This window comes from Carcharodon carcharias, chromosome 13 (genome assembly GCF_017639515.1).
Source record: "Carcharodon carcharias isolate sCarCar2 chromosome 13, sCarCar2.pri, whole genome shotgun sequence".
In the NCBI taxonomy this organism is placed as follows: domain Eukaryota; kingdom Metazoa; phylum Chordata; class Chondrichthyes; order Lamniformes; family Lamnidae; genus Carcharodon; species Carcharodon carcharias.
The window spans coordinates 76,342,621-76,367,439 of record NC_054479.1 but is presented as its reverse complement, the minus strand read 5'-3'; the positions used below and the strand labels follow the sequence as shown (position 1 = coordinate 76,367,439).

Below are 24,819 nucleotides of genomic sequence, written 5' to 3'. Positions count from 1 at the left end.
GCCCTCCACCCGCTTCATCTCCCCCTCCCCTCGATTCATCTCCAACTCCCCATGCTCCATCTCCCACCTACCCCTGCTCCATCTCCCCCTCCCCCGCTCTACCTACCCCTTCCACCTGCTCCATCTCCACCTCCTTCTGCTCCATCTCCCCCTCCCCCGCTCCATCACTGCTTCCTTCTGCTCCATCTCCCTCCTCCCGCCACTCCATCTCCCCCTCCCCTTACTCCACCTCCCCCCGCTCCGTCTCCACCTCCTTCTGCTCCATCTCCCTCCTCCCCCCGCTCCATCTCCCCCTTCCCCCAGGTACATCTTGCTCCGCCCCGTCCTATCACCCCTCACTTCGCTCCATCTCCACCTCCTTCTGCTCCATCCCCCCTCCCCCATCTCCACCTCCCACCGCTCCATCTCCCTCCTCCCCCCGCTCCATCTCCCCCTCCCCCGCTCCATCCCCCCAATTTCCCCTGCTCCACCTCACTTCCTTCTGCTCCCTCTCCCCCTCCCCGAACTTCACCTCCCCCCGCTCCATCTCCACCTCCTTCTGTTCCATCACCCTCCTCCCCCCGCTCCATCTCCCCCTTCCCCCTGCTACATCTCGCCCCACCCACGTTCTATCACCTCTCGCTCTGCTCCATCTCCACCTCCTTCCGCTCCATCTCCCCCTCCCCGTACTCCACCTCCCCCCGCTCCATCTCCACCCCCTTCTGCTCCATTGCACCCCTCTTACTGCTCCAACTCCCCCATACCGCTCAATCTCCCCCTCCCCTTTTCAATCTCCCCCTCCCCTGCCTCATCTCCTCCTCCTACTGCTCCAAACCCCCCTCCTCCTGCTCCAAACCACCTCCCCCTGCTCCATCTCCCCCCTCCCCTGCACCATCTTCCCCCCTCCCCTGCATCATCTCCCCCCTGCCCCTGCTCCATTTCCTGCACCCCCATCTCCACCTCCCCCCCGCTCCATCTCCACCTCCTTCTGCTACATCTCCCCCCTCCTCATGCTCCAACTACACCCTCCCTTGTTCCATATCACCGTCCCCGCTCCATCTCCGCCCTCCCCCTGCTGCATCACGGCCCGCCCCCATTCTATCACCCCTCATTCTGCTCCCACTCCCCGTCCCACTGCTACATCTCCCTCTTCCCCTCTTCCATCTCCCCCTCCCCGTTCCATCTCCCATTCCCCCGCTCCATTTCCCCCTCCCCAATCCATCTCCCCTCTGCTCCATCTCCCCCCTCCCCCTTTTCCATCTCCCCCTCACACCTGTTCCATCTCCCCCTCACCCCTGCTCCATCTTCACCTTCTTCTGCTCCATCTCCCCCTCCCAATACTGCATCTCCCTGTCCCCGCTTCATCTCCCCCCTCCCCCGCTCCATCTTCCACCCAGTTCCATTTCCCCCTCCACCCGCTCCATCTCCCGCTCCCTGCTTCATCTCCACCCTCCCCTGCTCCATCTCCACCTCCCCCTGCTCCATCTCCCCCTCCCCCGCTCCATCTCCACCTCCTTCTGCTCCATCTCCCCCCTCTTCCCCATGTTCCATCTCCCCCTCCCCTGCTCTATCTCCACCTCCTTCTGCTCCATCTCCCCCGATTCCATCATCACTCCCCCTCCTCCCGCTCCATCTCCACTTCCTTCTGCTCCATCTCCCCCCCGTCATCTCCACCTCCCCCTGCTCCATCTCCACCTCCTTCTGCTCCATCTCCCCCCTCCCCATGCTCCAACTCCCCCCTCCTTTTTTCCATGTCACCATCCCCGCTCCATCTCCCCCATCTCCCTTCTACATCCCCCCATTTCTCATGCTCCAACTCACTCTCCTACTGCTCTAACTCACCCTACTCCTGCTCCATCTCTGCTTCCTTCTGCTCCATCTCCCTCCTCCCCCCGCTCCATCTCTCCCTCCCCCGCTCCATCTACCCACTTCCCCTGCTCCACCTCCACTTCCTTCGGCTCCATTTCCCCTCCCCATACTCCACCTGCCCCCGCTCCGTCTCCACCTCCTTCCGCTCCATCTCCCCCTTCCCCCTGCTACTTCTTGCTCCGCCCCTGTTCTATCAGCCCTCCTTCTGCTCCATCTCCACCTCCTTCTGCTCCATCACACCCCTCCACCTGCTCCAACTCCCCCTCCCTTGCTCCATCTCCCCCTCTCCTGCTCCATCTCCCCCTCTCCTGCTCCATCTCCCCCTCCTCCTGCTCCAAAACCCCCTCCTCCTGCTCCAAACCCCACTCTTTCTGCTCCAAAACCCCCCTCGCCTGCTCCATCTCCCCCCTCCCCTGCACCATCTTCCCCCCTCCCCTGCACCATCTCCCTCCTGCCCCTGCTCCATCTCCCTCTCCCCCATCTCCACCTCCCCTCCGCCCCATATCCTATCCCTTCTGCTCCATCTCCCCTCCCCATGCTCCAACTACACCCTCGTTCCATATCACCGTCCCTGCTCCATTTCCCCCTTTCCCTGCTGCACCACGCCTCACCCCCATTCTATCACCTCTCATTCTGCTCCAACGCCCCCTCCTCCTGCTACACCTGCCTCTTCCCCTACTCCATTTTCTCCCTTCCACTGCTCCATCTTCCCCCCCAGCTCCATCTCCCCCTACCCCGCTCCATCTTTCTTGCAGCTCCATCTCCCCCTCCTCCACTCCATCTCACCCTTCCCCTCTCCATCTCCCCCTCCCCCATCTCCACCTCCACCCCGCTCCATCTCCACCTCCCCTGCTCCATCTGCCCCATTCCCCCGTTCCATCTCCCCCCTCCTCTCTACATCTCCCCCCTCCCCCTGCTCCATCACTCCCCACCCATGTTCCATCTCCCTCTCCTCTGCTCTAACTCCCCCTCCTTCTGCTCCAACTCCCCCTGCTCCTGCTCCAACTCCCCCTGCTCCTGCTCCAACTCCCCCTCCTCCTGCTCCAACTCCCCCTCCTCCTGCTCCAACTCCCCCTCTTCCTGCTCCAACTCCCCCTCCTCCTGCACCAACTCCCCCTCCTCCTGCTCCAACTCCCCCTCCTCCTGCTCCAACTCCCCCTCTTCCTGCTCCAACTCCCCCTCCTCCTGCTCCAAATCTCCCTCCCCCTGTTCCATCTCCACCTCCATCCATTCCGTCTCCAACTCCTTCTGCTCCATCTCTCCATGCTCCATCTCCCCCTCCCCCGCTCCATCTCTCCCTCCCCCTGCTCCATCTCCAACTCCCCCTCTTCCTGCTCCAACTCCCCCTCCTCCTGCTCCAAATCTCCCTCCCCCTGTTCCATCTCCACCTCCATCCATTCCATCTCCACCTCCTTCTTCTCCATCTCTCCATGCTCCATCTCCCCCTCCCCCGCTCCATCTCTCCCTCCCCCTGCTCCATCTCCAACTCCTTCTGCTCCATCTCCCCCACTCCCTGTTCCATCTCCACCTCTCCCCAATCCATCTCCACCGCCTTCTGCTCCATCTCCCCCTTCCCTGCTCCATCTTTCACCCAGCACCATCTCCCCCTCCTAATGCACCATCTCCCCCTCCCCCCACCATCTCCCCATCCCCCGCTTCATCTCTCCACCTCCCCCTCCTTCTGCATCATCTCTAACTCCTCCACCTCCTTCTCCAACTCCCCCATCCCGCTCAATCTCCTCCAACCGGCTCAATCTCCCCCTCCCCTGCTCCGTCACCACTCCCCCTGCTCCATCTTCCCCCTCCCCCTGCTCCATGGCCCCCCTTCCTGCTCCATCTCCACCTCCGTCAGCTCTATCTCCCTCTCCTCCACTCCATCTCTCTCCTCCCCCTGCTCCAAATGCCCCTCCTCCTGCACCATCTCCCCCACTGCCCCACTCCATCACCACCTCCTTCTGCACCATCGCCCCCCCCCTGCTCCATCACCCCCTCCCCTTTCCCATCTCCCCCTCCACACCACTCCATCTCCACCTCCTTCTGCTCCACCTCCCCCTGCTCCATCTCCCCCCTCCCCATGCTCCATCTTCCCCCTCCCCCTGCTCCATCTCCACCTGCTCCATCTTCCGCCTCCCCATTCTCCAACTACCCCCTCCCTTGTTCCATATCACTGTCCCCGCTCCATCTCCCCCCTCCCCCGATGCATCTCGCCCTGCCCGTGTTCTATCACACCTCATTCTGCTCCATCTCCCTCTTCCCCTATTCCATTTCTTCCCTTCGACTGCTCCATCTTCCCCTCAGCTCCATCTTCCACTCCCACACTCCATCTCCCCCTCTCCTGCTCCATCTCCCCCTCCCCCACTCCATCTCCCCCTCCTCTCTCCATCTCCCGCCTCCCTCTGCTCCAACACCCTCCACCCATGTTCCACCTCCCTCTCCTCTGCTCTAATTCCCTCTCCTCCTGCTCCAACTCCCCAATCCTGCTCAATCTCCCCCACCCCTGCTCCATCACCCCACTACCCCTGCTCCAATTCCCCCTCCTCCTTCTCCAATTCCCCCCTCCTGCTCCATTATCCCCCTCCCCAGCTCCATCTCCCCCTCCCCCTCCCCCATCTCCACATCCCTCCCCCGCCCCCCGCTCCATCACCACCTCCTCTGGCTCCATTTCCCCCCTCCCCCTGCTGCATCTCGCCCTACCCACGTTCTATCACCCCTCACTCTGCTCCATCTCCCTCTTCCCCTGCTCCATTTCCTCCCTTCCACTGCTCCATCTTCCCCTCAGCTCCATCTCACCCTCCTCCACTCCATCTCCCCCTCTCCCGCTCCATCTCCCGCTCCACCTGCTCCATCTCCACCTCCTTCGGCTCCATTTCCCCCCTCCCCCTGCTGCATCTTGCCCCGCCACCGTTCTTTCAAGCCTCATTCTGCTTCAACTCCCCCTCCTCCTGCTCCATCTCCCTCTTCCCCTACTCCATTTCCTCCCTTCCACTGCTCCATCTTCCCCCCAGCTCCATCTCCCCCTCCTCTGCTCCATCTGCCCCATTCCCCCACTCCATCTCCCCCTCCCCCTGCTCCATCACTCCCCACCCATGTTCCATCTCTCTCTCCTCTGCTCTAACTCCACCTCCTCCTGCTCCAACTCCCCAATCCCTCTCAATCTCCCCATCCCTTGCTCCATCTCCCCACCACCCCTGCTCCATCTCCCTCTTCCCCTACTCCATTTCCTCCCTTCCCCTGCTCCATCTTCCCCAGCTCCATCTTCCCCTCCCGCACTCCATCTCCCCCTCCCCTGCTCCATCTCCCCCTCCCCCACTCCATCTCCCCCTCCTCTCTCCATCTCCCCCTCCCCCTGCTCCATCACCCTCCACCATGCTCCATCACCCTCTCCTCTGCTCTAACTCCCCCTCCTCCTGCACCAACTCCCCAATCCCGCTCAATCTCCCCCTCCCCTGCTCCATCTCCCCACTACTCCTGCTTCCACTCCCCCTCCTCCTGATCCAACTCCCCCTCCTCCTGCTCCAACTCCCCCTCCTCCTGCTCCAACTACCCCTCCTCCTGCTCCATAACCCCCTCCCCTGCTCCATCTCCCCCTCCCCTGCTCCATCTCTCCCCCCCACTCCATCTCCCCTCACCCTGTTCCATCTTCTGCTCCATCTTCCCCCTCCCCCTGTTCCATCTTCCCCCTCCCCCTGTTCCATCTTCCCCTCCCCGCTCCATCTCCACTTCCTTCTGTTCCATCTCCCCCTCCCCCTGTTCCATCTCCCCCTCTCCCTGTTCCATCTTCCCCTCTCCCTGTTCCATCTCCCCCTCTCCCTGTTCCATCTCCCCCTCACCCCTGTTCCTTCTTCCCCTCACCCCTGTTCCATCTCCCCCTCACCCCTACTCCATCTTCACCTCCTTCCGCTCCATCTCCCCTTCCCATGATCCATTATCCCCCTCCCCAGCTCCATCTCCCCTCCCCCTGTTCCACCTCCACCTCTCCCCGCTCCATCTCCTCCTCCACCTCCTGCTCCATCTACCCCCTCCCCCTGTTCCATTGCCACCTCCCCCCATTCCATCTCCACCTCCCTGCTCCATCTCTCCAAGCTCCATCTCCTCCTCCTCCACTCCATCTCCCACTGCTCCATCTCCACTTCCTTCTGCTCCATCTCCCCCTCACTCCTGTTCCATTTCCCCCTCAGCCCTACTCCATCTTCACCTCCTTCCGCTCCATCTTCCCCATCCCCTACTCCATCTCCCCCTCCGCTTCTCCATCTCTCCCCTCCCCCATTCCATCTCCACCTCCTTCTGCTCCATCTCTCCCCTCTACTCTATCTCTTCCCCGCTACTCCCTCTCTCCTCCCCCTGTTCCATCTCCACCTCCTCCCGCTCCATCTCCCCCCTCCCCCTGTTCCATCGTCACCTCCCCCCAGTCCATCTCCACCTCCTTGCTCCATCTCTCCAAGCTCCATCTCCTCATCCCCTGCTCCATCTCCCCTCCCCACTCCATCTCACCCCTGCTCCATCTCCACTTCCTTCTGCTCCATCTCCCCCCTCCCCTGCTCCATCTCCCCCTCATCCCTGTTCCATCTTCACCTCCTTCCGCTCCATCTCCACCTCCCATGCTCCATCTACCCCTCCTCTCACTCCATCTCCCCATCCCCACTTCATCTCCCCCCTCGCCCGCTCCATCTTCCACCCAGCTCCATCTCCCCCTCCCCCTGCTCCATCTCCTCTTCCCCCCGATCCATCTCCACCTCCCGCTGCTCCATCTCCCCCTCCCCGATCCATCTCCACCTCCCCCTGCTCCATCTCCCCCTCCCCATCTTCCATCTCCCTCTACCCCCGCTCTATCTCCAACTCCTTCTGCTCCATCCCCCCCTCCCCTCGCTCCATATCCCCCCTCCCCTTGCTCCATCTCCCCCTCCCCCCGATCCATCTCCACCTCCCCCTGCTCCATCTCCCCCTCCCCCGGTCCATTTCCATCTCCACCTGCTCCATCTCCCACTCCTCTCCCCATCTTCTATCTCCCCCTACCCCCACTCTATCTGCAACTCCTTCTGCTCCATCTCCCCCCTTCCCCTGCTCCATCTCCACTTCCTTCTGTTCCATCTGCCCCCTCCTCCTGCTCCATCTCCCTCTCCCCCATCTCCACCTTCCCCCGCTCCATCTCCACCTCCTTCTGCTCCTTCTCCCCCCTCCCCATGCTCCAACTCCCCCTCCTTTGTTCCATGTCACCATCCCCTGCTCCATCTCCCCCCTCCCACTGCTATATCCCCTTTTCTCCTGCTCCAACTCCCCCTCCTACTGCTCCATTATCCCCCTCCCCAGCTCCATCTCCCCCTCCCCCATCTCCACATCCCTCCCCCTCCCCCGCCGCCCCCCGCTCCATCACCACCTCCTCTGGCTCCATTTCCCCCCTCCCCCTGCTGCATCTCGCCCCACACACGTTCTATCACCCCTCACTCTGCTCCATCTCCCTCTTCCCCTGCTCCATTTCCTCCCTTCCACTGCTCCATCTTCCCCTCAGCTCCATCTCACCCTCCTCCACTCCATCTCCCCCTCTCCCGCTCCATCTCCCCCTCCACCCTGCTCCATCTCCACCTCCTTTGGCTCCATTTCCCCCCTCCCCCTGCTGCATCTTGCCCCACCACCGTTCTTTCAAGCCTCACTCTGCTTCAACTCCCCCTCCTCCTGCTCCATCTCCCTCTTCCCCTACTCCATTTCCTCCCTTCCACTGCTCCATCTTCCCCCCAGCTCCATCTCCCCCTCCTCTGCTCCATCTGCCCCATTCCCCTGCTCCATCTCCCCCTCCCCCTGCTCCATCACTCCCCACCCATGTTCCATCTCTCTCTCCTCTGCTCTAACTCCACCTCCTCCTGCTCCAACTCCCCAATCCCTCTCAATCTCCCCTTCCCTTGCTCCATCTCCCCACCACCCCTGCTCCATCTCCCTCTTCCCCTATTCCATTTCTTCCCTTCCCCTGCTCCATCTTCCCCAGCTCCATCTTCCCCTCCCGCACTCCATCTCCCCCTCCCCTGCTCCATCTCCCCCTCCCCCACTCCATCTCCCCCTCCTCGCTCCATCTCCCCCTCCCCCTGCTCCATCACCCTCCACCATGCTCCATCGCCCTCTCCTCTGCTCTAACTCCCCCTCCTCCTGCTCCAACTCCCCAATCCCGCTCAATCTCTCCCTCCCCTGCTCCATCGCCCCACTACCCCTGCTTCCACTCCCCCTCCTCCTGCTCCAACTCCCCCTCCTCCTGCTCCATTATCCCCCTCCCCTGCTCCATCTCCCCCTCCCCTGCTCCATCTCACCCCCCCACTCCATCTCCCCTCACCCTGTTCCATCTCCACCTCCCCCCCACTCCATCTCCTCCTCCACCTTCTTCTGCTCCATCTTCCCCCTCCCCCTGTTCCATCTTCCCCTCCCCACTCCATCTCCCCCCTGCTCCATCTCCACTTCCTTCTGTTCCATCTCCCCCTGCCCCTGTTCCATCTCCCCCTGCCCGTTCCATCTCCCCCTCTCCCTGTTCCATCTTTTCCTCACCCCTGTTCCTTCTTCCCCTCACCCCTGTTCCATCTCCCCCTCACCCCTACTCCATCTTCACCTCCTTCCGCTCCATCTCCCCTTCCCATGCTCCATTATCCCCCTCCCCAGCTCCATCTCCCCCTCCCCTGCTCCATCTCTCCCCTCCCCCGTTCCATCTCCACCTCCTCCTGCTCCATCTCTCCCCTCTACTCTATCTCTTCCCCACTACTCCCTCTCTCCTCCCCCGTTCCATCTCCACCTCCTCCCGCTCCATCTCCCCCCTCCCCCTGTTCCATCGTCACCTCCCCCCAGTCCATCTCTCCAAGCTCCATCTCCTCATACCCCGCTCCATCTCCCCTCCCCACTCCATCTCGCCCCTGCTCCATCTCCACTTCCTTCTGCTCCATCTCCCCCCTCCCCTGCTCCATCTCCCCCTCATCCCTGTTCCATCTTCACCTCCTTCCGCTCCATCTCCCCCTCCCCTGCTCCATCTCTCCCCTCCCCCGTTCCATCTCCACCTCCTCCTGCTCCATCTCTCCCCTCTACTCTATCTCTTCCCCACTACTCCCTCTCTCCTCCCCTGCTCCATCTCTCCCCTCCCCCGTTCCATCTCCACCTCCTCCTGCTCCATCTCTCCCCTCTACTCTATCTCTTCCCCACTACTCCCTCTCTCCTCCCCTGCTCCATCTCCCCCTCACCCCTGTTCCATCTTCACCTCCTTCCGCTCCATCTCCGGCTCCCATGCTCCATCTACCCCTCCTCTCACTCCATCTCCCCATCCCCACTTCATCTCCCCCCTCCCCGGCTCCATCTTCCACCCAGCTCCATCTCCCCCTCCACCCTCTCCATCTCCCCCTCCCCTTGTTCCATCTCCCCCTCCCCCTGCTCCATCTCCCCCTCCCCCCGATCCATCTCCAGCTCCCCCTGCTCCATCTCCCCCTCCCTGATCCATCTCCCCCTCCCCATCTTCCATCTCCCTCTACCCCCGCTCTCATCTCCAACTCCTTCTGCTCCATCCCCCCCTCCCCTCGCTCCATATCGCCCCTCCCCTTGCTCCATCTCCCCCTCCCCATCTTCCATCTCCCTCTACCCCCGCTCTCATCTCCAACTCCTTCTGCTCCATCCCCCCCTCCCCTCGCTCCATATCGCCCCTCCCCTTGCTCCATCTCCCCCTCCCCATCTTCCATCTCCCTCTACCCCCGCTCTCATCTCCAACTCCTTCTGCTCCATCCCCCCCTCCCCTCGCTCCATATCGCCCCTCCCCTTGCTCCATCTCCCCCTCCCCCCGATCCATCTCCACCTGCCCCTGCTCCATCTCCCCCTCCCCCGATCCATTTCCATCTCCACCTGCTCCATCTCCCCCTCCCCTCCCCATCTTCCATCTCCCCCTACGCCCACTCTATCTCCAACTCCTGCTCCATCTCCCCCCTTCCCCTGCTCCATCTCCACTTCCTTCTGTTCCATCTGCCCCCTCCCCCTGCTCCATCTCCCCCTCCCCCATCTCCAACTTTCCCCGCTCCATCTCCACCTCCTTCTGCTCCAGCTCCCCCCTCCCCATTCTCCAACTCCCCCTCCTTTGTTCCATGTCACCATCCCTGCTCCATCTCCCCCCTCCTACTGCTACATCCCCTTTTCTCCTGCTCCAACTCCCCCTCCTACTGCTCCAACCCGTCCTCCTCCTGTTCCATCTTCCCCCTCCCTGCTCCATCTCCCCCTCCGCCGCTCCATCTCCACTTCCTTCTGCTCCATCTCCCCCTCCACCCTGCTACATCTTGCTCTGCCCCCGTTCTATCACCCCTCCCTCTGCTCCATCGCACCCCTCCTCTTGCTCCAACTCCCCCATCCCACTCAATCTCCCCCTCCCCTGCTCCATCTTCCCACTCATCCTGCTCCAACCCCCTCCTATTGCTCCAAACCCCCCTCCTCCTGCTCCATCAACCCTGTCACCTGCTCCATCTCCCCCTCCCCTGCTCCATCTCCCCCTCCCCCGTTCCATCTCCCCCTCCCCCGCTCTATCCCCCCATTCCCTCTACTCTATCTCTACCTCCTGCTCCATCTCTCCCCTCCCCCTGCTCCATCTCCACCTCATTCTGCTCCATCTTCCCCTGCTCCATGTCCCTCTCCCCTGCTCCCCCTCCCCCTGCTCCATATCCACCTCCTTCTGCTCCATCTACCCCCCCCCACCTGCTCCATCCCCCCTCCCCGTTCCATCTCCACCTCCTCCCCGCTCCATCTCCATTTGCTTCTGCTCCATCTCCCCCCTGCCCCTGCTCCATCTTCTCCCCAGCTCCATCTCCCCCTCCCCCGCTCCATCTCCCCATCCCCACTTCATCTCCCCCCTCCTCTCTCCATCTCCCCTCTTCCTGCTCCTTCTCTCCCTCTCCTGCTCTCCCTCCCCATCCCCCATGCTCTCTCCCTCCCCCTCCCCCTGCACCCTCTCCCCTTTCCCTGTGCTCTCTCCCTCTCCCTCCCCTACACTCTCTTTACCCCATCCCCTGTTCCTCCACCCTCCCCCTCGCTACTCTACTGCCTCTTCCAACGTGCCCTCCCTCTGCCATCCCCCATGGCCTCTTCCTCCCCTCCACATGCCCTCTACTCCCCATGCCCTCTCCCTCCCTGTGCTCTCTCCCTACCCCTCCCCTTACCCTTTCCCTCCCTGCACCCCTCTCCCCTCCCCCTCCCTCCTCCCTCCCTTTTCCACTCCCTGTCTCTCCCCTCCCCATCCCTCCATCCCCCTGCACCCTTTCTGTCCCCCGTGCCCTCTTCCTCCCCGTGCCCTCTCCCTCCTCCTCCCCGTGCCCTCCTCCCCATACCCTCTCCCTTCCCCGTGCCCTCTCACTCCCCTCCCTGCTTATCACAGAGGGTGTCCTGCATCATTGTGGTTTTCTGCGCCCAAATACAACCTGGTGCTCCAAAAGGGGGATTGAGGGGTTGCACGTTGCCTCCAATAAAGAGGACGTCAAAGGAATGATCTCAAAGAGGATGAGGATGATGACGCCCCACAGGCAGAGGCCATTGCATGGGCAAGAAATGGCGGATATGCCTGTGAGACCCTTATAGTGACAAGGTTCTAGAGTGATGAAGAAAACCATCTCATATGAGCCCATTTCACCTGCCCCCTCAATGCAGCGTAGACATTAGCACCTTCTTTCTTACCCTCAACATCTCAATGAAGGACATCAATATGAGAATGAGTAGTCACAATCTTGCATGACGATGGCCTCTTCCTTGGAAGGCTAAGCAATCTATGGAGCATGTGGCTCTGTCATGGGATAAGAATTCCACCAGCATGCAATCTGCAGCAAGTAGACATGATGCAGTCCTTCCAAGCATTGTGCCAACATTTTACTGCCCATGGCAGCCTTCAAGATGGAGGAGCAGCACTGCAAACATCATCATGGCAGTATGCCTGGAGTGTTGCATGGTGGCTCAAGGGGGAACAATCATCAGTTGCTGGTTAGTGCCTGACCATCTGAGGACTGATCTAAATCCAGACAACCACATCTCTCCAAAGGTCATCTCTCATGCATTAATAATATTCATTCCGACACTGAGTCCCCAGGATTAAATTACTCTTCAGGATGCTGTGATCTATTGCTGTACATCATTGAAGCGAGCCTATGAGTCAGGTTACCTTTGTGTGCTTAGAGAGAGCTTCAGCAGCACCATCATCTAATCATTGACAAACATTCATGGCCCTGCATTCGTCTGGAGTTTCCCAAGTTCACGTCCAGCATTGACTCGGCATCGGGGAGAGATGTGGCCCAGAGAGATGGTGTGCAGGTCCGAGCGCAAGTCTGACTTCTCCATCCTTCGTTCTAATCTGCTGACAGCCTCTGACAACCCTGCCTGCTTTTCCCCTGCCTGCCTTTGGAGCTCCAACATTTCTCTCAGGGCCGATTCCAAAGGTTCATCATTGGACTCGGACTCAGCAGTGGCCTGGTCTCCAGCAGTCCTCTCAGTGTCAGAGACATTGGCTGTCACTGCCTCTGCCTGATGTTAGCCCATTCCTGTGCTGGGCTCACTAGATAGTGACTCTGAGCCTGCTCTAGAACTAGGCCCTCCTGAGGTGTGTGTCTCTGCGCTGGTGGAGGGTACAGGTGAACATAGTGATGGATCTTCAGCGGATGTATCCTTAGCCTCCTTATCCAAGGTGCACTGGGGGCTGGGGCTGGTGGGCTGACTGGAGGTGTGCTTCTGACTTTTCTTGCTAGCGGCTGTAGTAGAAAGAACAGATAATTAGTGATTGGCTAGACAGTCACCTACATTAAAGATCACTCACAGTCATTGTCCATGGGTGGGTGATGACTACTGCATGGACCTTGCTGGCTTGTTGGGAGATGCTGATCCCTCCTTTGGTGCAGGAATGGTTCCTGTCCTCATCAGCCACCTCTGCCACAGGGCGTGAGTGGCTTCAATTACTGCATCCCCTCTCCGGTCTGGGATCTCTCTCTCATGAGCAATCTTGTTCTGCAAAAATACAGATGGATTGACTGTGAGCATCATTGATGAAAGAGCAGATCATAAACATGCACGCCTGCTGTATGTGCTGAGTGCTTCCCAGAAAAGATTGAAGATGTGACTTGTGCAGGATGTTCCAGGAAATGATGATATTGAAGTGTCTGTGAGACATGTTACAGGAGATGACGATCTTACCGCGTCTATGAGACAATAAATGATGATGTTCCCTTTGCTGGTAGTGTGCAAGATCCCTGTGGGCTGTAACTTCTTGAATGCCTGATGGCCTTAGGAGAGTATGAGTTGGAGTGAGGAGAAGGTTGACTTACTCTGACCAAGCAGATGAGATCATTCATCCTATTTTAGCACTGCAGGGTGGTCCTCTTCTGAGGTCCACAGGTGCTGACCTCCCTGGTGACCTCCTCCCAAGCTGGCACGGTGAGCTTGGTGGACCTCCGGCTTCTATCATGAGGGTAGAGGACCGCCCGCTGGTCCTGGACTGCCTGGGGGAGTCTCTCCTGGGAGCTGTGTCTGAACTTGGGGGCAGAGGGCTTATTTCTTTTCGGGCCATTGTTTCACTTGCCACAACAAGTCCTGGGCGGCGGAGAGTGAATTTGTGTGTGGGTGCTGTTTAAATATGTAGTCTGGACCTTCAACCCCATGAGGAAACAGTGGGGTGGACGAATCCCTGCCCAGTCAAGATTCGTGAGCTCCTTGTTGATACATAAATAATGAACTGAAAAGCGGGCAATCTAGTGAGAGAATTCACCCTGCCCACAGTTGGAATCACACCGAATTTCCCACCTGCCACCATGCTTAATCTCCAGCACAGAAAGTTCCACCTATAGTCTAAGAGAGTAGTCTCCTCTTCCGGATCCATAAATTTCTTTTTGATAAATTTTAAGTGGACTAACTCAAAGTTGAAACATTAGGTGCATCCCTAACTGCAAGCAATAAAAAAATTCCTCTAAAGCAGGGCGATTAGCTTTGGTCATAGTCTTTAAGGTTTGATGGCATCTTTCCAATGTCCCTTGTGACTATGGTTAATATGCAACTGAATTAAATTGTTTTATTCCTAAACTGCACATGGTTTACGGGAATACCAGTGGCATAAAATATGACCCTTCTTCAGATTGAACCTCTCTGGGCAATCCACACCTACTGAAAAACCTTTCAATTACCATCTTCGTAGTAATCTTCCATAAGGGAATGGTCTTTGGAAACCTGGTAGACAAATCCACGATAGTTAAAAGATATTGATATCCCATTTTAGTTTTAGGTAAGGGTCCCAATACACTCATCAAAACTGGGTGTAGGGATCAATGGAGCTGATTTCGTTGATGGCCGAGGTTTTCCAGCCATTTGACATTTGTGACATGTCTTGCAGAATTCAACCACATCCCTATGCAATCCCGGCCAGTGAAAATGTTTCATTATTTTAGCCTGAGTCTTTTTTATTCCTAAATGGTCTGTCATTGGAATCTCATGTTCAATCCTTAAAACTTTGCCTGTGATAACCAGGAAGCACAACAATGTGATGAATTGTGGCCCAATTTTTCATCCACTAGTCTTTGAGAAGGTCTCCATTTTCTCATTAATATATCATTTATGTAATAACATTTGGGAACCTTTTCTGATTCTTCTTCAGAATACTCTGAGATATTTCCATCAAACTAGAATCTACCTACTGGGTTTAATTTAAAGATGATTGACTAACCAAATCAGACTCATTCTTTTCAAGGGTTTTATCTTCATCCAACTCCCAAAAAATATTCTGGCTAATCGAATACATGAATCATCCTTCCTCTTGGTTGATTAGCTTCATCTGCTCTCGTCTTATGATTCTGAGACCTCATTTCTACGCAATCTGGGAACAATCCAGGGCATTCCCCCTGCAAAATTTCAGTTTCTCTCATTTTAACCAACTCTCTTGAAACTCTTGGGAATGCTAATAGTGTTTCACCTGCCAAATCATTTCCCAGTAAAAAATCTACCCCTTTAATAGGCAAACTAGGAACAACTCCTACAATAACAACTCTATGTACTAAGTCACTTCAAACTTAACTTTATATAGGGGAACAGGTTCAAACCTCCCTTGAATGCTTTCTATCAGTACCTTTTCTTTCACCAGACTATCTGGAAGACAAATTGCATCATCAGCCACCATCAATCTCTGAAATGGTCTAGTATCTCTTAAAATATTAATTAATTTACGTATTTCATCAGATGAGTAAGGGGATATGTCTTAGAAACAAAACTTTTGCAACCCTTAGTAACCTGCCTCCCTTCATTAGTAAATAAGGAAAAATATCACTGACTATCTTGAGCAATTACACCTACCTCTTAATTATTAAGGTTTTATTACTCATTTTTTATTGATGGTCTTTTCTGAAGACTCCTTAGATATTCCTACTACTGCAACTGTTTTTCCTTTAAGCTTTAATCAATTCGCTTTTACATGCCCCAGCTTACCATAATGAAAATATACGATTTCTTTATATCACTTTTATCTTTGATATTACCATTCTTATTAACCATAACAGCCTCAGACTTCCCCTTAAAGCAAGAATCTTTTCCAAATTCCGGATTCCTCCAGCTTCCTTGTGGCTTCATAAATGGAGATTTAATCCTCCCTAGTTATCTAATGTGAGATACCATACCCATCAGTTAAAAATGCAGCTTCTCTTATTTTAGAAACTTCCTGGTCCTCGAAATAAGCTAATAGCTATTGGAATGCTCTTCCTAAGTTCTTCTAGGATCATGATTTCCCTCACATTTTCAAAAGTCTCAGCTAATTTCATTAAACAATACCATCGGTTCCATAACATCTCTTTCTTTCCAGCATATTTCATGATTGTCTAGTTCAGTTTTCCCCTGGCAATCCAAAACCTTAATTGATACACCTCAGGAAGCAGCTCATATGCATCAATTCATTTGCTCATATGCATTTTCAACTCTCAAAACTTGAAGATTGCTCTTCTGAAAGAATCGGATAAACATCCATCGCCTTTCTCACCAAATCACTTTGCAAAATAAAAGTCCATGTGTCCCATGGCCACCCTAGCTTTTTTGCTACTTTCTCAAATGAGACAAAGTATCTCTCAATTCAGTGAATTTACTCATTAGGCAAAGATTCTGTTTGATATCGAAACTCGGAGTGGGACTCAACTCTGTCTGAACTATTTGTTTCACTTTCACCCTTAAGCTTGTGTTTAGCCAGTTCATATTGTCTGACTTCCTTTTCTCTTTGTCTCTTTCCCGTCTCTTTCCTCCCTTGTTGCCTTTTCTCTTTGAGCATTGGAAGCAGTTCAGAGAAGGTTTACCAGACTAATATCTGGAATGGGCAGGTTTGTCTTATGAGAAAAGGTTGGACAGACTAGACTTGTATCCACTGGAGTTTAGAAGTGTAAGAGGCGACTTGATTGAAACGTATAAGATCCTGAGGGGTCTTGACAGGGTAAATGTGGAGAGGATGTTTCCTCTTGTGGAAGAATTTAGAACTAGGGATCACTGTTTAAAAATAAGGGGTCACCCATTTAAAACAGAGCTAAGACAAAATGTTTCCTCTCAGAGGGTTGTGGGTCTTTGGAACTCTCTTCCTCAAAAGGCAATGAAGCAGAGTCTTTGAATATTTTTAAGGCAGAGCTAGATGGATTCTTAGTAAGCAAGGAGGTGATGGGTTATCAGCGGTAGGTGGGATACAGATTTCAGAATACTATCAGATCAAATGAAATGGCACAGCAGGCTTGAGGGGCTGAATGGCCTACTCCTATTCCTTGTTCGTATATGACCAGACAAGTGTAGAGTGCAGATGTCAAGGACCAGAATAGCAGGCAGGTCCTCTCAGTGGAAGCAGTGTGGCAACTTGGGGGATGGAGAGGGTAGACATAATGGCGGGTAGCAAGGTATGCCAGAGGGGTGCTGGAGATTTGGGGTGGTGGGGGGAATGCAACTTTGCAACCTTGCTGGGGCTTGGGGGGTAAGGGACTGAGGAGTGATGCAGGGGCTATAAAAGCAATGGACAGTGAGGGCTGAGGGGGGTAAAGTGGGTGACAGCGAGGGGGGAAGTAGGGGACAGCAAGGGAAGAGTGAGGGGGAAAGCAGGGAACAATGATGGGGAAGGGTGGGGGCTTAAGTGGGGAGACAGTGAAGGGGGATTATGGGGGACAGTGAGGGGGGAACACGGGGGACAATGAGGGGGGAATCAGGTAAGTTTGGAGGGAACACGGTGGATAGTGAAGGGGGAATGTGCAGGACAGTGAGGGGGAATCGGGTAAGTGTGGAGGGAACGCAGTGGATAGCGAGGGGGGAATGTGCGGGATAGTGAGGGGGGAACACGGGGGACAGTGAGGAGGGAATGCGGGGGACAGTGAAGGGGGAAAGCCCGGGACAGTGAAGGAGGAATCAGGTGGATGTGTAGGATAGTGAGGGAAGAACATGGGGGACAGTGAGGGGGGAATGCAGGGGATTGTGAAGGGTGATGGAGCATACTGAGGGAAAACGTGGGGTACAGTGAGAGGGGTACGCGGGGAAGGAGGGGACAGTGAGGGAGGAATCAGGGGAAAGTGTGTGGGGGGAGGGTTCAAAGGGAGGGTTCAGTGGTGTCAATGGAGGAATCCTGAGGGGCAAACCAAGGGTACTGATGGTAGGAGGGAACAGTAACAGTTAAAGGGGATAGTGGGATGCAGTATAGTGGGAGGGTGTAGGTCCATCGGTGGTGGGTGAAGGGCTGCTGTGGAATGTTGGTGGTGTATGTGGATCCTAGGGGTGGGCAGGATAAGGGTGGGCATGGGTACTGTGAGTGGGGTGGGCTCGTCAGGGAGGGAGGGCATGTGAATAGTGACGGTGATGGGCTGCAGGGTTATGTTGGGGGGGGTGGGGCTGGAAGGGTGAAGGTGACACCAGGGCTGGGGGGGGTCAGTGGTGATAGTGGGAGGCTGTTACAGGTGGAGGGCAGAAAGTGTTTGAACCTATCTCAAAAAAAAAATGCACCAACCTGATGTTGAGGCATTGACCGTACCCTCAATGTCCAGCTCCAGAAATGCTGGTTAGGAGGAGGGTCATCAGGTGGGTGGAGCTGAATTTCAGTTTAACTGGACAATTGAAGGGGAACCTTAGTATGCTGCCCTGACAAGGGAAAGGTGTTTCTATAGACTAGGCAGTGAAGGACAAGGGAACAGGGTGTATGGGAAGCATCTTGCACTTGGCTTGCAAGGGCCCTCGTAAAAAAAGATACCTTCATGTGCAGGCATGATTCAGGGTAACGTATACCCAGCCTGGGCCGGCCTCTGTAAGTGCAATTAAACATGTATTTACAACTGTGCAACAACTATTTACAATGCTTGTACACCTGTTCTACTAGAGTGAATTTAGAACTTCTTAACTTTCCTTACTCTACCACTATGTCTAGGTGCATCCCCAATGTCCGCAGCAGAGGTGGAGGCAGCCTGCTGACCATTATGCCCTTCTGTCTCCAATGACCTTGGCAGCTGTCCTCTGGAGGCCTGAGGCCTGGAGGGCTGCAGTCTTCTTTGGGTCTCCAGCTCTGGGGCAAGTGCTTCCTCAGCTGTCCCAGAGGCTGAAGCTGATGTGGTCACAGCCAGGGGTCTCGGAATGCCTGGAGAGTCCTGGGTGGAGGCCCCAGGAGTGTCTGCCTGTTGATGCTCCTCCTTCCTTTGAGTGCCTGAGGGCCCCTCTCTGACTTCTAGAGCTAAAGGGGCATCTGGAGAGAGGTCAAGATATCCTGTCCTGTTTTCACATAGCTTGTCCATGGCTATAGTGATCAAGTGCAAGTCTGAGCACATCTCTGACAAAAACTGGGTGTTCTGCGAGACCAGTCTCTAAGGTGTCCGCCATCCTCCCCATGGAGACCTCGATGTGTGCACATGTTGGTGCCAGTACATCAGAGAGCAGGAAGATGCCTCTGCCTCACATGCCACTCTGTTGAGGGCCTCTGATATCTCTGCCTGATGTTCCCCTGCATCTTATAGCACCTCCAACATCTTGTCCATGATCACTCCCAGAGGTTTGTCATCAGACTCAGACTTAGCAGAGGCCTGTTCCCCAGCAGTCCTCTGAGTGCCAGGGACCTTGGCTATCCCTGTCTCCTCTTACTGTGAACACGTGTCTGTGAAGTGACCACCAAAGTGTGAGACCCTGCCTAAACTAGATCTGTGACCTTTGTTTTTTGTTCATTTATTCATGGGATGTGGTCTTCGCTGGTTGGGCCAGCATTTATTGCCCATCCCTAGTTGCCCTTGAGAAGGTGGTGGTGAGTTGCCTTAAACCGCTGCATTCCATGTGGCATGGGTACACCCACAGTACTGTTAGGGAGCGAGTTCAAGGATTCTGAGCAAGCAATATTGGAGGAACAGCGATATATTTCCAAGTCAGGATGATGAGTGACTTGGAGGGGAACTTCCAAGTGATGGTTTTCTCATCTTTCTGCAGCCCTTGTCTTTCTAGATGGTAGTGGAATTTGTGGGTTTGGAAGGTGCTGTTGTAGGAGCCTTGGTGAATTCCTGCAGTGCATCTTGTAGATGATAAACGTTGCTGCTACTGTGTGTCGGTGGTGGAGGGAGTGAATGTTTGTGGATGTGGTGCCAATCAAGCGGACTGCTTTGTCCTGGATGGTGTCAAGCTTCTTGAGTGTTGTGGGATCTGCACTCATCCAGGCAATGGGAGAGTATTCTATCACAATCCTGACTTGTGCCTTGCAGATGGTGCACAGGCTTTGGGGAGTCAGGAGGTGAGTTGCTCGTCACACTATTCCTAGTCTCTGACCTGTACTTGTAGCCAGAGTATTTATATGGCTACTCCAGTTCAATTTCTGGTCAATGGTAACTCCCAGGATGTTAATAGAGGAGGATTCAGTGATGGTAATGCCATTGAACATCAAGGGTTGATGGTGGATTCTCTCTTTTTGGAGATGGTCATTGCCTGACACTTGTGTGGCGCAAATGTTACTTGCCACTTGTCAGCCCAAGCCTGGATATTGTCCAAGTCTTGCTGCATTTGGACATAGACTGCTTCAGTATCTGAGGAGTCGTGAATGGTGCTGAACATTGCGCAATCATCAGCAAACATCCCTACTTCTGATTTTATAATGGCAGGAAAGTCATTGATGAAGCAGTTGAAGACGGTTGGGCTGAGGACACTACCCTGAGGAACTCCTGCAGTGATGCCCTGGAGCTGAGAAGACTGACCTCCAACAACCACAACCATCTTCCTTTGTGCTAGGTATGACTCTAACCAGCAGAGAGTTTTCCCCCTGATTCCCATTGACTCCAGTTTTGCTAGGGTGCCAAGGTGAGTGTCTCTGGATTGGTGGAGGGTGCAGGTGACTGCTGTGATGGCACCATGTCATTATCATCTTTGCTCCTCTGCAGGCTGGGGCTGGGGCTGGGGCTGGGGCTGAGGATCAGGGTCTGGCCTCAACCTTTTCCTGCTGGCACCTGTAATGGAAAGAGGAGAGAATGGGTGACTGTATGGGCTGCCACCTGCATTGCAAAGAACCTCAGGTTTTGATGTGCAGAGGTTAAGCTTCCTTACTGGATGCTTGGAGGAGGCCGACCTCTCTGTCGCCACATGCACAGTCCCGGTCCCCCCACCCCCTCCCACCCCCTGTCAGTTTGGCAGCCTGCTTGTCGCACTGTTTGAGGGGGCAGACATCGGGCATGTCCCCTCCCATCTTTGCCCTTTTGCGCCTGTTGTGCTCTGTCTTCTCTGGTGTGAAGGTAGAAGATGGTTTGTGAGCACTTCTGATGCAGGTGACATGCCAATCTGCACCACCAACCCCTTGGCAACTGTGTGCCATGTGAAAGATGCACTGCTGCTGAGCTCCAAGGGTACTTTGGCAGCACCTTCCGGGGCCGTGAGCTCCAGCAGCTGATAGGACAAGGACATAGAGGCATGGCAGCAGTAGCACCATCTACAGTTACCCTCTATGCCAACCACATCCCCCCAAGATTTGTGCCGTCCATGTGGCTAGGTCAGTGACCACATGGGCTGCAGTGGGACTATGAGACAGCTCCTTGTGAAGGGCTTTTATGCATGGGCAGCAAGATGGCAGTCTTGCCATTGAGGCCCGTGTTCCAGTTCCCATTCAGTGAGGTGAGTATGGGGTCTAGAGGTTCACTTACCCTGGCAGCACAGATTAGGTCATTCATTCTTTTTCTGCACTGCAGGGCAGTCCTCCTCTGAATGGAATTGGCATTGACCACCCTGGTGACCTCCTCCCATGCAGGTGTGGTGAGATGGGTGGGTGTCCTCTGCCCACCCCTTGGAAAAAGGATGTCCCTCTTGTCCTCCGCGTCTTGCAGGAGTGTGCCCAGTGAGGCATCACTGAACCTTGGGGCCGATACTTGCTGTTTCCTGGCAGCCATGTTTAAGTCCAAACTCCTGGTGCAATGAATGAGTAGCTGTCTGGGCACTTTTTAAATATGGTGCTGAAAATGATGGCGACTTCCTGCCTACCCTGCCTCATGATTAGCCAGGAAACCCCAGCTGCATAATTAATGAACCCAACATTGTGTGATTTGGTGGATTTACCCACTAGGCTGTGTGACTTCCTGATTCTGCTGCGGGATTTACATCCAGAGTGGAAAATCCTGGCATAAAACTGCTTGAACACAGCACCATAGTCCTTTAATTAACTCATGTGGACCTTATTTCCTACTGTTTATCTCCCAGGCAACTTGGTCACATGACCACTCACTGGAAGCCACTTGCTTTTGTTTTTTTAGAAATCGGATACTGGAGAAACCTAGTTCCTAAAAGGGACCATCATTCCAAGATGAAATATAGGTGTTTTCCTCCAAAGCCACAATAGCCATTTTACTTTTACTTTTAATTTTACTTTTCTCTCTGCTCCAACAAATTGCCAGGCTCAATTGAATGTGACCCCAGGCTTGTTTTTTGTTATATTAAGCTGTTTCTTGCTACAATACAGCTAAAAAACAACAGTATAAATAACACTTTTTAATTCACTATTCCTATACTCTTCTGATCGACCTCCCACCTTCTAGGAAATTGAGCTCATCCAAAACTCTGCTACCCATATCTTAACTCGCACCAAGATCTGTTCCCCTATCACCCTGTGCTCTCTGATCTACATTAACCCTCAATCAAGCAATGTCTCAATTTTAAAATTCTCATCTTTGTTTTCAACTCCCTCCATGACCTTGCCCATCCCTCTCTCTGTAACCTCGTCCAGTTCCACAACCTTTCGAGATTTCTGTGCTCCAATTTTTTGAACATCTCCAAATGTAATTATTCCATTGTGGCTGTGCCTTCACCCTCTTTATCTCTCTCCCTTCTGTAACAGCTATATCTTTGACCAAACCTTTGGCTATCTGCCCTAATAGCTTCTTATGTGGCTCCAGGTCAAATTTTTTTTGCTATCGCTCCTGTGAAGCACCTTGGGATGCATTACTACATTAAAGGTGCTATTGTTGTGGTTGACTACCTGCATTATATTTACTTACCAGCAGATGGTGATGCTCCCCCATAAATGCATCTCATTCTGAAAAAAAAACAAAAAAACTGCGGATGCTGGAAATCCAAAACAAAAACAGAATTACCTGGAAAAACTCAGCAGGTCTGGCAGCATTGGCGGAGAAGAAAAGAATTGACGTTTCGAGTCCTCATAACCCTTCGACAAGGTCAAGTCCTCAAGTTCTGTCGAAGGGTCATGAGGACTCGAAACGTCAACTCTCATTTTGAAATACTGGTTTAGGAGAATTGGAAATCTGAATTACGATCAGGGACATTGGAGATCTGGGGCTGGATTTTTAGGTCCCAAAAAAGTCAGGAATGGGTGCAGCAATTGGCAAAATTTAAGCCGCTGTACCATAAATCTGAATTTCCCCCTCAAAAAGAAACTTACACAAACTTCCCATAGACGGGATAAGGTTCAGGTTAGATTTGGTTTGGGATCCTACATGTGTCCTCGTGATGTCGGGTTGCCATTGATTGACCTAGGTGAAATTTATGTTTAATATCCCACAGTATTATCGTCAGGCTGGGTGGGTTTTGAAAGTCTTTTGGAAGTCTACTGAGGAGTTGGGAACGTTCTGACAGATAAGTGTAAAATATTTAAACAACTTCAAATGTCATCATTAGATGTTGTCTTATAAGTTAGATGTGTTTTTACTGCAGTGATTGATCATAGAGCTCTGTCTTCAAAAGGTAAGTTGACCATTGTCCTACATTGTGTACATGTTGAGATGCACTGGAGCCTTTCTCTTGGAAAGAAGTGATATACATTCAAAACTGTAGAAAACAATGCTTGGAAACACTCATGTCTTGATCTGAACAGTAATTTAAATGTGCAGAGTGCTGAAACTTAGAAAAAAATTTGCCTTTGTGTTCTTTCAGTTTCCATAATAGTTTATTGTTCAGGGGACTGAGAGTATGGTTTGACTGACAGTTTTAAGAGATTATATTATTAAGTCTTTGATGTGGTTTCTGAATAGATGTTTGTTTTCACAACTTATTTTCACCACTTAAAGGAATTTAACTTTGTTTTCAGTGGGACGGAGTTTTTTACATGCAGTATGAATGGCAGTGTGCTTGATTGACAGTTTAATTAGATTGTAAGAGCTTTACTTTTTAAAAGCTTTTTTTAAAAGGCTTCTCATTGTTATTTCATGCCTCCTGAGGTTTGTACATGGTGGATATTGGATGAGTGGTTATGCAGAATAAATGGGGTATTTTTTTATTCATTCATAGGATTTGGGCTTTGCTGGCTAGACCAGCATGCATTGTCCATTCCTCATTGCCCTTCAGAAGTGATGAGCTGCTTTCTTGAACTGCTGCAGTCCATGTGCTGTACACCCACAGTGCTGTTCAGAAGGGAATTCTAGGATTTCGACCATGTGACAGTGAAGGGACAGTGATATATTCCCAAGTTAGGATGTTGTGTGGCTTAGAGGGGAATTTGCAGGTGGTGGTGTTCCCATTTATTTGCTGCCCTTGTAATTCTAGGTAGTAAAGGCCCCAGGTTTGGAAGGTGCTGCCGAAGAAGTCTTGGTGATCTGCTGCAGTGCATCTTGTAGATGTTACACACTGCTGCCATTGTGCATCGGCGGTGGAGGAAGTGGGTGTTTAAGATGGTAGATGTGGGTGCCAGTCAAGCGGGTGCTTTGTCCTGGATGGTGTACAGCTTCCTGAGTATTGTTGGAACTGCACTCATCCAGGTAATGGGAGAGCATTCCATCACACTCCAGGCTTGTGCCTTGTAGATGGTGAACAGGCTTTGGGGAGTCAGGAGGTGAGTTACTCACCGCAGGATTCCCAGCCCCTGACCTGCTCTTGCAGCCACAGTATTTATATGGCGGAGTTCAGTTCAGTGTCCGATCAATGGTAACCTCCAGGATGTTGAAAGTGGGGGATTCAGTGATGGTAATGCCATTGAATGTCAAGGGGAGATGGTTGGATTCTCTCTTGTTGGAGATGGTCATTGCCTTGGTGTGGTGTGAATGGTAGCACTTGGTGTGGTGTGAATGTTACTTGCCACTTGGCAGCCCAAGCCTGAATATTGTCCAGGTTTTGCTGCATATGGACATGGACTGCTTCAGTATCTGAGGAGTCGTGAGTGGTGCTGAACATTGTGCAATCATCAGCGAACATCCCCACTTCTGACCTTATGATGGAAGAAAGGTCATTGATAAAGTAGCTGAAGATGATTGGGCTGAGGACACTACCCTGAGGAACTCCTGCAGTGATGCCCTGGCGCTGCGATGACTGAGCTCCAACAACCACAACCATCTTCCTTTGTGCTAGGTATGACTCCAACCAGTGGACCGTTTTCCCCCTGATTCCCATTGACTCTAGTTTTGCTGAGGCTCCTTGATACCACACTTGGTCACTTAGAAACATAGAAAATAGGAGCAGGAGTTAGCCATTCGGCCCTTTGAACCTGCTCCGCCATTCATCATGATCATGGCTGATCATCCAACTCAGCCTGCTCCCGCTTTCTTCCCATATCCTTTGATCCCTTTCATC

General features: G+C 53.7%; 1 pseudogene; it reads left to right on the top strand.

Annotated features, from left to right (window-relative positions):
* Nucleotides 1-1,575: 1,575 nt before the first annotated feature.
* Nucleotides 1,576-20,704, top strand: LOC121286085 (annotated as a pseudogene).
* Nucleotides 20,705-24,819: the final 4,115 nt, after the last annotated feature.